General features: G+C 47.3%; 1 long non-coding RNA gene across 1 annotated transcript; it reads right to left on the reverse strand.

Annotated features, from left to right (window-relative positions):
- Positions 1 to 9,265: 9,265 nt before the first annotated feature.
- Positions 9,266 to 12,611, reverse strand: LOC124482667. The gene is made up of 5 exons (XR_006957757.1): positions 12,109 to 12,611; positions 10,735 to 10,843; positions 10,542 to 10,634; positions 9,666 to 9,719; positions 9,266 to 9,542 (listed from the first exon to the last, which is right to left on the reverse strand). It is a non-coding gene; the product is annotated as an uncharacterized LOC124482667 (long non-coding RNA).
- Positions 12,612 to 13,104: the final 493 nt, after the last annotated feature.

Below are 13,104 nucleotides of genomic sequence, written 5' to 3' on the forward strand. Positions count from 1 at the left end.
GAACAAAGAAAGTAGAGTGAATTAGAATCAGATGGCACAATTAAAGAGTAGAATATAGTCAAATAGACTAGAGCTTTGTAGAGTATACTATAAAAAATATATGGCTTGATTGTCCTTACATTTCGGTAATCAAATTCTAATACAGTTGACTTTGCATTTAGGAACACATGATCCTGACCACAGTGCTACGGGGGAAGTAATTGTAGTGGTGTTTACAGGTCAGAGGTCATGTGTGTTTGCAGGTCAAACGGTCATAGAAACATCTCCGTGGTGATGAGGTGAGGGTCACATAGATGTCTCTGTGATGATGAGGATGAGGGTTATGGAGACATTTCCATGGTGATGAAGATGAGGTCAAAGAGTTATCTCTATGGTGATGAGGAGGTTATGCTAGAGATAATTCCATGGTGATGGCAAGGTGGTCACAGGTCACAATGAAGCCTGTTATGTGACAGGATGACAGTGTTCCCTCACCTAACCACCTCCTCAACACTGACACATATCTGACCAGGCTTCCTCAACATGGAGACACATGGAGACTTTCAGTAAGTCAGCATCTCCAGTCCTGCTGCCCGAAACCCTGTTGTGGCTCGCTTTGATGTAGGCCACACACACTCTTGCACACACACATGCACAAACACACATGCAAACACACAAGCACACAAACACACAAAAACTTGCACACAAAGCATCGGGAGGGAGAACACAGCAGAGACCTGGAGGACTGATTGAAACCGTTTCTCATCAGAGGCTCACAGCTGATGCCAGGCCCTCAGGATTCAGCTGAACCTCCGGCTATGAAGAGGAGGAGAGGAGAGGAGGGGAGGAGAGACTGGAGAGGAGAAGAGAGGAAAGAGGCGGGGAGAGCGAGGAGGGGAGAGACAGGAGAGCTAGGAGAGGACAGATGGAGAAAGAGTGGAGGAAGAGGGGAGGGACAGGTGAGTAAAAAGAAGACAATCAAAAGAAGGTGGAGGGAGAAGACAAGACACAAGAAAGAAGCAGTGAGGGAGGACGAGAGGAGTAGAGGAGGACAAGGAGGACAAGAGGAGAGATGGGAGAGGAGAAGAGAACAAGAGGAAACAAGATTGAAAACGGAGGAAATAAAAAGCGATGTGACGAATGAGAGGAGGAAGAAGTGGAGGAGTAGGTTGGAGGGAGGGAAGGAGGGGGTAGATGAGGTAAATGAGGTAGACGAGGATAGGGAGAGTGGAAAGTAGGAGATCAAACAGGAAATGAAGGTGTGAGAAGCTGAGAGGTCTGGGAGGACTGGCTGCAGAACAATAAACAGCATGCAAACAGACAGACAGACAGGCAGGCAGGCAGGTAGAGAAGCAAACAGACAGACATTCAGGCAGGCAGGCAGGCAGGTAAACAAACAGACGGGCAGGCAGACAGACAACTCTGGCATTCAGATATAGGCTCGTTGTATAAGCTCCACATTTCTGCTTGGTGTTGTGTTAAGTAATCACCCTAGTGCCTCTGCCAACGAGGGACTCATTTAGGTTTAAATACTGCATGCGTGTGTGCGTGTGAGAGAGAAAGAGCTCACGCTGTCTAGATAAGAGAGGTGCAGTGACTATGACTCATCCACTCTAAAAGCCACTCTCTTCATTACGTAAGCCACACAAAATAGTTCTACTGCATTCAACAGGCTGGGGTGCACCTCGAACTGTCCCCCTCCCTCTCCTCCATCTCTTCACCTTCACCCTCCTCCTCCACCCCCTCCCCCCCTCCACCTGTTTCACCACCTCTACCCCGCATCCCTCCTCCACCTGCTCCATCTTTCTACTTCCACCCCCCTCTGTTTCTATACTTCCACCCCCTCCATCTCTCCACATCCACCTTCCTCCGTCCCTCCATCTCTACCCCTCTACATCGCTCCACCTCCGCCCCTCTTCATCTCCACCTCCACCGTCTCCCATCTCTCCACTTCCCTCTCCTCCATTCGTCCACCTTCACCCTTTGGGATGTTTGGAGACAATCCACCTGGTATTTCGGGAGGGAATTCTACTGGGAAAGAAAGATGTCACAATGCCTGGAATTCTGACAGCTGAGCTGGGAAATAATGATGCAGGTGACCTTTGATTTAAGGGTCGTGGAGTCATGTGACCTTGTAGCTAACTCTAAAAGATGCCAGGTCTGCATAGCACTGCTCTATTAGATCAGGTAATGAGCCCTGTAATGACAAGAGTGAGTCAGAGGGAGCTGTGTGTGTGTGTGTGTTTGTGTGTGTGTGTTTGTGTGTGTGTGTGTGTGTATGTATGTGTGTTTGAGCGGCGTGGGAGTTTGTGTGTGGGTGTGTCTGCGTGTGTGGGTGCGTGTGTGTGAATAGAGTATTAGAAAAATATAATATTATGTGGATGCGAACAAATGGATAGGAGGAGAGGAGGAGAGGAGGAGAGGAGGAGAGGAGGAGAGGAGGAGAGGAGGAGAGGAGGAGGTTGTAGACCTCATCTCAGACTCTGTAAAGCTGCCTCACAAACACCAGAACAATCATTTTTAAATGCCTTTAAACTGTCTGCCAGTGTGTGTGTGTGTGTGTGTGTGTGTGTGTGTGTGTGTGTGTGTGTGTGTGTGTGTGTGCGTGCGTGCGTGCGTGCCTTTGTGTGTGTGAACTCTGTCTGTGTGTGTGTGTGCTCTGTGTGTATGCGTGTACTCTGGTGCATGTGGGTGTGTATGTGTGTCTTCTTGAGCAAAAACACAAGTGGACTGCAGAGGCTCCTCCAAGATGGCTTGTTGAAATGTTTATTTTTTTTCTCACCAAGAAAAGAGGAATGATACAGCTGTCTAAAGATCTACACCAATACTTTACATAATGTACAACCTTCTCTGAGATGTCACGCACAAACACACACACACACAGGACAGAGAGAGACACACACACACAGAAAGACACACACAGAAAGACACGCACACACACACACACACACACACACACACACACACACACACACAAGACATACACACAGACAGTCATGCACACACCCATAACACACAGCCTCATTAATAGTGATGGTAAGATTGTGTCACAATGGGTTCTAGGCCTGGGTATAAAGTTCACACAAGGAGGTTGTACGGGGTAGCAAACACATTTATGAGTTCTAACAGAGATGACAAACCCAAATCCAAAACATGTGGCATGTCTATTTGTGAATTGGCACTGTGGGGAATGTGTCTGTGAGGCGTCAGGGAGGTGGTGTGTTGGAATGACAAAACAAAGCCTATGTCAACTCGTACCCAAAATCTAGGCAGCTACGCTGCGCAGGTCTGGTGCGGGGAGGGGGGTGGGGTGGGGGGGGTGGGGTGGGGGGGTGAAGGGGTGAAGGACAGCTCTAATTGGTCAGAAACACCAGGGCATGATGGGAAATTCTGGTGATGTGTGTCTGTGTCGTTGTGTGTGTGCCCTGAATAATCTACAGGCTAGTGTGTAATTGTGTGTGTGTGTGTATTTGTGTGTATGATTGTGTGTGTATTTGTGTGCGTGTGGTTGTGTGTGTGATTGTGTATGTGGTGTGTGTGTGCACATCCGATGTGATGGACAGCAGCGAACCCAAACTAATGGATAGCTTAATTACCTAGTAAATACTGATGCGCACACACACACACTCACACACACACACACACACACACACGTAGACACACACACACACATCCTCCAGAGTACATTGTGGAGAGCTGCTACCTCTCAACTGAGTGTCACCCTCTCTCTCCTCCTCCTCTAGTTCCTTCCCTCCCTCCCTCCGTTTCTCTCCACCTCCTCTAGTTCTCCCCTCCTTCTGTCTCTCCGCTCTTGTAGTTCTCACCATCCCTCCCTCTCTTCTCTTTCTCCAGTTCTTCCCCTCTCTCTCCTTCTCTACCTTTCTCCACCTTTTCTCTCTGTCTCCCTCCCTCCCTATCTCTCTCTGTCTCCCTCCCTGTCTCTCTCTCTCCCTCCCTATCTCCCTGGCTCTCTCTCTCTCCCTCCCTATCTCTCACTCTCCCTCTTGTTCCAGGGCCAGGGAGGATGGCTGGGGCCAGGGGAGGCGGGGAGGGTGAAGGGGGATCAGGGAGGCCCAGGGTGACCAGGGGGGACCAGGGGGGGCCAGGGGGGACCAGGGGGGGCCAGGGGGGACCAGGGGGGGCCAGGGGGGACCAGGGGGGGCCATGGGGGGCCAGGGGGGCCAGGGGGGACCAGGGGGGGCCAGGGGGGACCAGGGGGGGCCAGGGGGAACCAGGGGGGGCCAGGGGGAACCAGGGGGGACCAGGGGGGGCCAGGGGGGGCCAGGGGGGGCCAGGGGGGACCAGGGGGGACCAGGGGGGACCAGGGGGGGCCAGGGGGGACCAGGGGGGGCCAGGGGGGACCAGGGGGGCCAGGGGGGGCCAGGGGGGGCCAGGGGGGTTGTCGTCTCTTTCACTGTTGCTGTTCTGAAACTCTGTCAATATTTACTGAGCAGTCTGCCTCACAGTAACCAAGAAAATAAGCTTAAAGTATACTCAGTATTTCATGGTGTGTCAGTGTGTGTGTATGTGTGTATGTGTGTGTTAGTTACGTTGATAAATGAGCAAACACAATTCTAGGAGATGTCGGTTTCAACAGCATCGATAAATCATTTTCTATATGTTACTGTAGGTTGAATGTAAGAGTTCCACCTCCATCAGGCGGCTACTGTAAGATTACATTGACATTTACCTACTTCATATTTACCTACTTTATTACGTTTTCATACATGTCATATCTTTAAGTTGCAAACTTGGAAAAATTGGTGTGTGTGTGTGTGTGGCGGGGCTATTCATGGTGCATCAGCAGAGCAGAGAGATGAGCCAGTGTGCCTGACAGCTACAGGGTCCAAAGCAGCATCTGTGATCTGTGTGTACGTGTGTTTGTGTGTGTGTGTGTGTCAGTGTGCGTGGATACGTGCATCTGTGTATCTGTGACCAGAGAGACATCTGTCCCTGTGTGTCAATGTTTGTGTGCGTGTGTGTGTGGGGGGGGGCAAGTGTTTACTACAGGACACAAACACATATACTTTCACATACACCACTCTCACACACACTCTCTCTCTCTTTCTCACACACACACACACACACATACACACACACACACACACACACACACACACACACACACACGTCACCTGGAGACCTCCAGACAGGGAGAGCGATACGATAAAGGGCTAGAAGGAGAGATGGACAGCGAGGGAGAGAAGGATGGATAGAGGGATACATCAACACACTAACATCCTCACTAACTTTTACAGATGCATTATAGAGAGCATACTGACTGGTTGCATTACAGTGTGGTATGGGAGCTGCAGTTGCTGATATGGACACTGATAGACTTCTCACTAGTCACTTTACACACTGTCACTTTCAGCTACTGGTTGCACTATCAGCAATATTGCACTAATTGTACCTCACTTGTCTTTAGGTAAGTATAGGTTTATAGGTTAGTATAGGTTATTATGTGTATTGATTCTGATTCTAGATAGAGATAGGGAGAGACAGATGAACAGAGGGATAAAAGGGGGAGACGGAGAGATCAAAATATTAAAAGAGAGAGGGAGAGAGAGAAATGCATCAGGAGAAGGGCAGAACAAAATGAGACTCAGACTGTTGGCTGAGAGGGTCATTTGGTCCTTGCCGTCGGCCGTCGGTAATGACAGAGCGAAAGACAGAGGGAGCTGGAATGAAGCATGCAAAATCAGGATGGGTACAGCATAGTGGTAGAGCAATCCCCCACAGATCAAGATAAGACTAGTCACTAGTCACTTATAGTCACTTTCAGCTACTGGTTGCACTACTGTACCTCACTGTACCTCGCCACCAGGCTCCTGTATGGTCATTGACTTAGTCACTGATCTGCAAATTGCACTATTGTACTGTACTCCACTTAGGTTAGAATAGGTTATAGGGTTGAAACAGGTTTTATGTGCATTTAGGGTTAGTATAGTGTACTATTTATTGTTATCTGTAATATAGGAAGTTTTAGTATTAGGGTTAGAATAGTCGATTATTTATTGCTATCTGTATATTTAGGAAGTTTCACTTATTAAAGCTCAGCTTAGATGTAAATTATGTTCCGTGTACTTATATGTTATGTTATGCCAGATGCTTGCGTTGTCTTGTCTTAAGAATTTCAGTGCCCAGTCTAACCTTGTGTTGTTCTGTGTACCTGACAAATAAAAGACTTGAACTTGAACTTGACTACTTAGATGCTAGTTAGAACACACGCTAGTTGTGAAGCTAGTTTGGCTTGATGCTAGTTAGACAAAACTCCAGTTAGATAAGACGCTAGTTAGACAGTTACGTAAATACTAGTTTGATCAAATTATAGTTAGATTAGATTCTATTTGGATAAGACACTGGTTGGAAAATATGCTAGACTAGACTCTAGTTAGACTAGATGTTAGGTAGAAACTAGTAAATAAGACACTGCATTTGGAAATTGGATAACATGAAAACATTTTGTACGTGTGCATTACCCCTGTGTGTCACCACTGTTTGTATGGGTGTAGTACCCCGTGATTGAACCCTGTGTTTACCCTGTGTACAGCCCTGCATGTTTTAGGTATTGGCCATTTTGTACAGTTGTATTTTGCTAATTTGGATTTAGCTAAAATATTATTTTCTCTTCTTGCCTTCTACGATGTCACACTTTTTACTTGGCAATCAATAAAGTACCTCTACTCCTGCTACTGCAAAAAGACACTCGTTAGATAAAACAATAGAAAGATAAGACACTCATTTGACTGGACCAGCGGTCTTCTACCCTGGTCCTCAGGGCACACCATCCTTTATGTTCCAGAATGTTTCCCTGTCATCTGAAACATACAGGACAGAGGGTCTTGAGGACCAGGGTTGAAAACCAGTGGACCAAACCCTAATTTTCTTAAACAGTAGGTAAATCAAACACTAGTCAGACTCAAATGTAGTTAGATAACACTTCTTGTTTGGTCTAGTGAGGGAGGTTTTCCACTAGAGTGAAGAAGTATTTCTCTCGAGCTGCATAATGTTTGGAAAGAGAAGTATCTTAGGAGAGGAATGTTGAGTCACTTAAAGCTTTCTTCAGTTGGAGCCTCTGGCCACAGTGAGGAGAAGAAAAATTATCTTAAACAGAGGGGAGGAGGACAGAGAAGGAGGAGAGTGGGGAGAGGAGCAGAGGAGGGAAGGAGGGAGGAGAGATCATCCTCCCCTGGTGTTCAGACCCATATCAGCATCCTTTTCCTCACTGTACTTCTCTCAGGAACAGGGGTGAACTCATTGAATTTATAAACGTATTAAAGCCAGACAACAGCGAAAATCATTCTTCATTATGTCTGGAAATTGATTCTTAACCAGCGCATTCAGCGAGACAATGGCTGGTAATTACACGTGGGCGGAGTCAGTGGCCTCTTTAATGGCCCATAGAAATTAGTCAGCTATTTAAATTCACGTCTGTATCTCTCCAGACGGTATCTCTCCCCCTCCCATCTCTCTCTTGCCTCCTTTTCAATCTCCCTATCTCTGTCTCTTTCTCTCTGTCTCTCTTCCAAACCCTTCCTCTATCGCTCTCTCAATTTCTATCCGCGCCATATCTATTTCCCTCTCTCTTCTTTCTCCATTTCTCCTACCGTTTTTATATCTCCCTCTGCCTCCTCGTCTTACTCTCTCCAACCCCCCCCCCTCTATCCCTCTTGACTCTTCTCTCTTGGTATGTTTTTTTGTCAGACCCATGTATTAATCTGATCCAGCAGACCCAGCTTCTTGTCCTCTTTGAAAGTCTTCATACCATGTTGAGTGTTTGAAGTATAAGATGCGTAATTACAAACTTCTTGAGTGTCTCTCTTCAAAGAGATGAATTTGTTTTTCTAATCAGTGCTCTCTTCAGTCAAGAAAAACAGTAGATGCGCTCCTCCTCTGAAGATACCCTCCCATATCCTGAGGCGTTTTGATTTGCGTATTCTACAAACAGGATGTGATGGAAGGTTTTTTGAAATGTGTATTTCAATATCCTCGTACTTGGAAGGCCTGTGAGTATATGAATTTAGAAGAATCTGTGGCTTTTTAAACGCAGATGTTGTAGCTGCCAATGTTTTCCACCAGCTTACATCCCATAATCACAGTACTGGATCTCTGTCTACTGTCACCATAGCAGCAGCCAAAAGCAGTCGATTTCACAACACAGAAGTTGAATAATTCACAGGTTCTAGTCGGCATACTTAAATAAGCCAACCACTTCATTTAGACTGCTGCTCCCGATGAAAGGACCATGTTTGTTTAGCCTGACAGCTAGTTAGGAGAGGGAGAGGAAAAAAGGGGGGGGGGGGTAGAAAAAGAGAGAAAAAGTCATAGAGAGAGAGGGGGAGAGTTGGAGAGTAATAGCGTGAGAAATATATGTATAGAGAGAGAGAGAGAGACACAGAGAGATGTCAGGAATGTCAGAGAGAGTCAGAGGGAGAGCAACAGAGAGTGAGTGAGAGCAAGAGAGAGACTGAGAGCAAAAGAGAGAGAGAGGGCAAGAGACACAGAGGGAAAGAAACAAAGACAGAGAGAAAGAGAGCGGCATGTTTGGGTAGTCTGACAGCTAGTCAGCCTTGATCTCCGCAACAATGAGATGACAGGAATAAGCAGAATGGGCGAAGAGAAAGAAAGAGATAGAGATGGAGGGGGGATTTAGAGAGAGGTGGAGAGAGACAGAGGGGTGGAGGGAGGGATAGAGAAAGAGGTGAAGAGGGAATAAAGAGAGAGAGTCGGAGGGGGAATAAAGAGAGAGAGAGAGGTGGAGGGGAAATAGATAGAGGTGGAGGGATGATAGAGAAAAATAGATATGGAAGGAGAGAGAGAGGTGGAGGGAGAATAGAGAGAAAAAGATAATCTGTCATATTCTCCATTTGTTGTTTATCCAGGTGCTTGAGATTCTGCCTCCAGTACTGACAGAGTAATGACAGGACTGTGATTATCTGTGTGTGTGTGTGTGTGTGTGTGTCAGTGCGGATGTGTGTGTTATATGAATACATAACCAGGTTGCTGGGTCCCTGACTTTTTGTATTTACAGGTATTTTTAACACATTTACGGTTCTGTCCTCAGACTCCGTCTGAAGGACAGTGTGGATGGAATCATGGCGCCACCCTGTGGATAGATTTGTTACTGCAGGATTGTGCGTCGCCAGTGGGAGCGCTGTTTGGTGGGAGAAGCCTGAACAACTGAGCTGGGGCCACAGAGGGTGAAGAGGAGAGGAGAATAAACGAGAGGAGATTGAAGGAGAGGAGAAGAGAGAAGGAGTAAAAAAAGAAGTTTAAAAATCACTCCGTCTTCATCATATTTATTGCCCGTCATTATTAACCAGCATCACAAACAAACGTCACTGGACTCAACATTGACAAACTCCCAGCAGGTTGTGTTTAAACAGAAGTGGAGGACAGGACGGTGTCCAGAAAGACAGATACACAGACACGTTAGGACAGAATGGGTCACTGGTGTGTCACTGGTGTTACTGTGACTGGACACCACAAACATGTCCACGATGGCAGTCCGTGTCCGTTCGTCATTTCCGGATGGTGGGGTCGATCTTCTCTGGGCTAGCCTGTTCTGACACACGCAACTGATGTTAGAACAGTGCCTCAGACAGAGATGGGGCGTGTGCATGAGTGCTTGCATCTGTTTTTAACATCGGTTTCAGAAGTGAGGTGGGTGTACGTGTGCTTACCGTCTGGTGCATGTCTGCTCCTCCAGGTAGAGACTTCTGAGGCGTGTGGAAAGCCTGCGAGAATGGACACATTAGTAGGAGAGATGAGCCAGGACCTCCGTCGCTCTTCCTCTCTGTCTCTGTCCCTATCTCTCTCTTTCTCTCTCTGCCTCTCACTCTCCGTCCCTCTTTTTCTTTATCTCCCTTCCTCTCTCTCTCTGTCCTTTGCTCTATCTCTTTTCCTCTCATGATGTCCCTCTCTGTTTCTTTATCTCTCTCTCTTTCTCTCTCACTTTGTCCCTCTCTCTTTTATCTCTTTCTTTTCCCTCTCCTCTCTCCTCTGCGTTCTGCGCATATATTACCACCACTGGGAGGTGCTCTGTGGTCTGAAACCTTCACTATGGATGTGTATTGATAACCCAGTAGTGTCAATGGGTCAGGTATAGAAGTCACGGGTTCAAATGTACTGGATAAATCAGGATGCTCCATTTGTTGACCCGTAGGGAGTGCTCCAAATGTCTTCTCTATGTTTGCCAATAGGGAGCGCTCTAAGACTGAACCTTCACTGGTTGAGCGATGTGACACGTGTGCAGGGAGCGGCCACACAAAAACACATGCTTGAGTCGCACAGCAAAATTCCCTTACTGCTTTTCTCACATCCTGTTTCCCTTCCTCTGAGGGCAGCCCGGAGCAACGATCACCCATGAATCAAACCCAGGACCTTCTTGCTGTGAAGCGACAGTGCAAGGCACTGAGCCACAATACCACTGTGAGGGATCATCTATCCGTGCTCTGTATGTTGACCCACTGTGATGCTGTATATGGGTTTGGAATATTGACCCACAGGAGGCACTCTATATGTTGACCAATAAGGGGTGCTGTTGAATGGTGTTCTACCTTTTTCGCCTGCTGAACACCGTCAGTGGACTTGGACCTGCTCTTGACCACCTGCTTCTGAGGGGAAGTTGTCATTTTTGTTGCTGTTACAGCCTAGAGGAAAGAAGACAGGCCATGATTAATTCACCTGGAGGTCTGGGTGTCACTGGTTGGAATGGAATTTAAAACAATTCTTGGAACAGACTATTCTCACTTTATCTTGTGCTGACTCCATATTTGTAGTCCTCTGTGGTTTGTAGTTCTCTGGTCGTTCCTAAGTGTTGTCTTTCGATGACTCAGATTCTGTCCTCCTGTCTGTGTGTCTGGAGTTAAACACAGATGACTGAGGATGAAGCTTCTGTGCACTTAAACGCTCACACACACATACACACACCCAACACAAACCCCTCCCGCTCTCTCCATCTCTCTCCTCCTCTCTCTCCACCTCCTCTCTTTCTCCACCTCCTCTATCCTCTTTTTCTTTCTGTCCTCTACCTGTCTCTCCTCTCACTCTCTAACTCTCTCTCACACACTTTCTCCACCTCCTCTCTTTCTCCACCTCCTCTCTCCTTCTTCTCGGTCCTCTCTTTTTTCCTCTCTCCTCTCAGTCTAATCGGGTGCAGGTCACCTGTGTGTGATTTCTCATGTATGTGTGGTAACCTTTAGTTGCAATACAACTGACGACATGTCTCCAAATCATATCAACCCCTCCCTCCCTCCCTTCTCCCTTACCCCTCTCCCTCCCCTTATACCTTCCTCCCTCCTTTTCCCTTACCCCTCTCTCCCTCCCTCCTACCCTTTCCACCCTCCCTCCAGCCCCCCTCCCCCCCGCCTCACAGAATAAACAAACAGGGGCGTTATCTGTTTAGCTGTTACTAAAGCACTCCCAAATGTAATGGATTGTACTCGTGTGTACTTGTCTGTGAGTGCATGTGTGAATGTGTTAGTATGTCTGAGTGTGTGAGTGCATATGCGTGAGTGTATATGTGAGTGGATGTGCGTGTGCGAGTGGATGAGTGAGCGGATGTGTTTCTGTCTGTGTGTGTGTGTGTTGGGTGAGGAGAGGGAGAGCTGACTTCTGATGTTTTACCGCTCATAAGAGTCCACCCTTTCTAAAGGACGGGATGTGAATAGTGTCCTTGTACAGGATTGACGTCCACGCACAACAGGACGGAAACTGTACCCATGGCAACGGCATGTGCCTAGCATCGTGGCAAGTGAAATAACTCTGGGTTTAGACCGATGCCCCCCGCCGCGCTAACACACTCACGCATATAAACACTCATTCAGTCACAGGCAACACATACACATTCACACACACACACACACATCATTCACACACAGAAAAACAGACATCCTTGCAATCAAGCCATTGGACAGTTCCTGTTGCCTAGGTTACGGTCCACTATGATGGTATGATGCTATTAGAGAAGATTTGGTTGCCAAGGTGAGGTGACCTGGCCTGACATCACCAAGACAACACCCTGACAACCTCAGTGCCTACAATAGAGGAGCACTGAAAAGAAAAACGACATCCATCTTCAATCGTCAAGGGTTAAGTGAATGACAACACCTAGTTGTGCCTTACCTTGCTGCTACCAGGAGATTCCAGCTCTCACACGTCTCCCTTAGACCTGTACAGACCAGTTGAGACTGACGGAGACCAGGAGAGACCAGTGAACACAAGGATGAGACAAGTTGAGACAAGTAAAGTATTGTAGAGACCAGTAGAGACCAAAGAGAGACCAGTAGAGATTTCTATAGAAGAACAGAAACCAGTTGAGATGCACAAAGACCAGGATGGAGCAGTAGAAAAGAGTAGACACTAGTTGAGTCCAGTAGATACCCGTTGAAGCGAATAAAACCAGTAGAGACCGATTGAAAAAAAAAAGACTGACTTCAGAGAATTAGACACCAGTAGAAACTAGTGGACACGATTACAGACCAGGAGAGACGGGTAGAGACCAGAGGAGAGCTGGCATATACAGGGGAGGATGGAGTCTTCCAGTGTTCTCTCTGAGCTCTGAGGAAGGGAGGAGAGACGGACAGAGGGAGGAGGGAGGAGCGAGATTGAGGGAAACAAAATTATGTGGGAAGGAGAGTGTGGAGGGGAGGGGAGCAAGAGAGGAGGGAAATTGAAAGAGAGTGGAGAGAGAGACGGAGGAGAGGGCAGCAAGAGAGGAAGTAAATCAAGAGAGTGAAGAGAGAGGGGAGCAAAAAGGAGGTAAATAGTGAAGGTGGAGAGAGGAGAGGTAAGAGATGGGAGCAAGAAATGAGGTAAAAAGAAAAAGAGTGGTGAGAGATAGGAGGAGGAAGAAGAAGGAAGAAAGTGGAGGAGGAAGAAAAAGAGGAAGAGGAAGGGAGACAAAGAAAGGGAAGAGGAGGACGAGAATGAAGTGAGAGAGAGAGGGAGAGTGGAGAGAATGATGAAGTTCTTCTTTTGTGAGAGCAGTGACAGAGATAGGAACCCCAGAGGCTCTTGCACACGTCATAGTCCAACATCCATTATCTTTCTCCACACACACAAAATACACACGAAATGCAAACACACATTCAAAAAACATACACACAAAGGACTCATCAT

This window comes from Hypomesus transpacificus, chromosome 20, assembly GCF_021917145.1.
Source record: "Hypomesus transpacificus isolate Combined female chromosome 20, fHypTra1, whole genome shotgun sequence".
Classification (NCBI taxonomy): Eukaryota; Metazoa; Chordata; class Actinopteri; order Osmeriformes; family Osmeridae; genus Hypomesus; species Hypomesus transpacificus.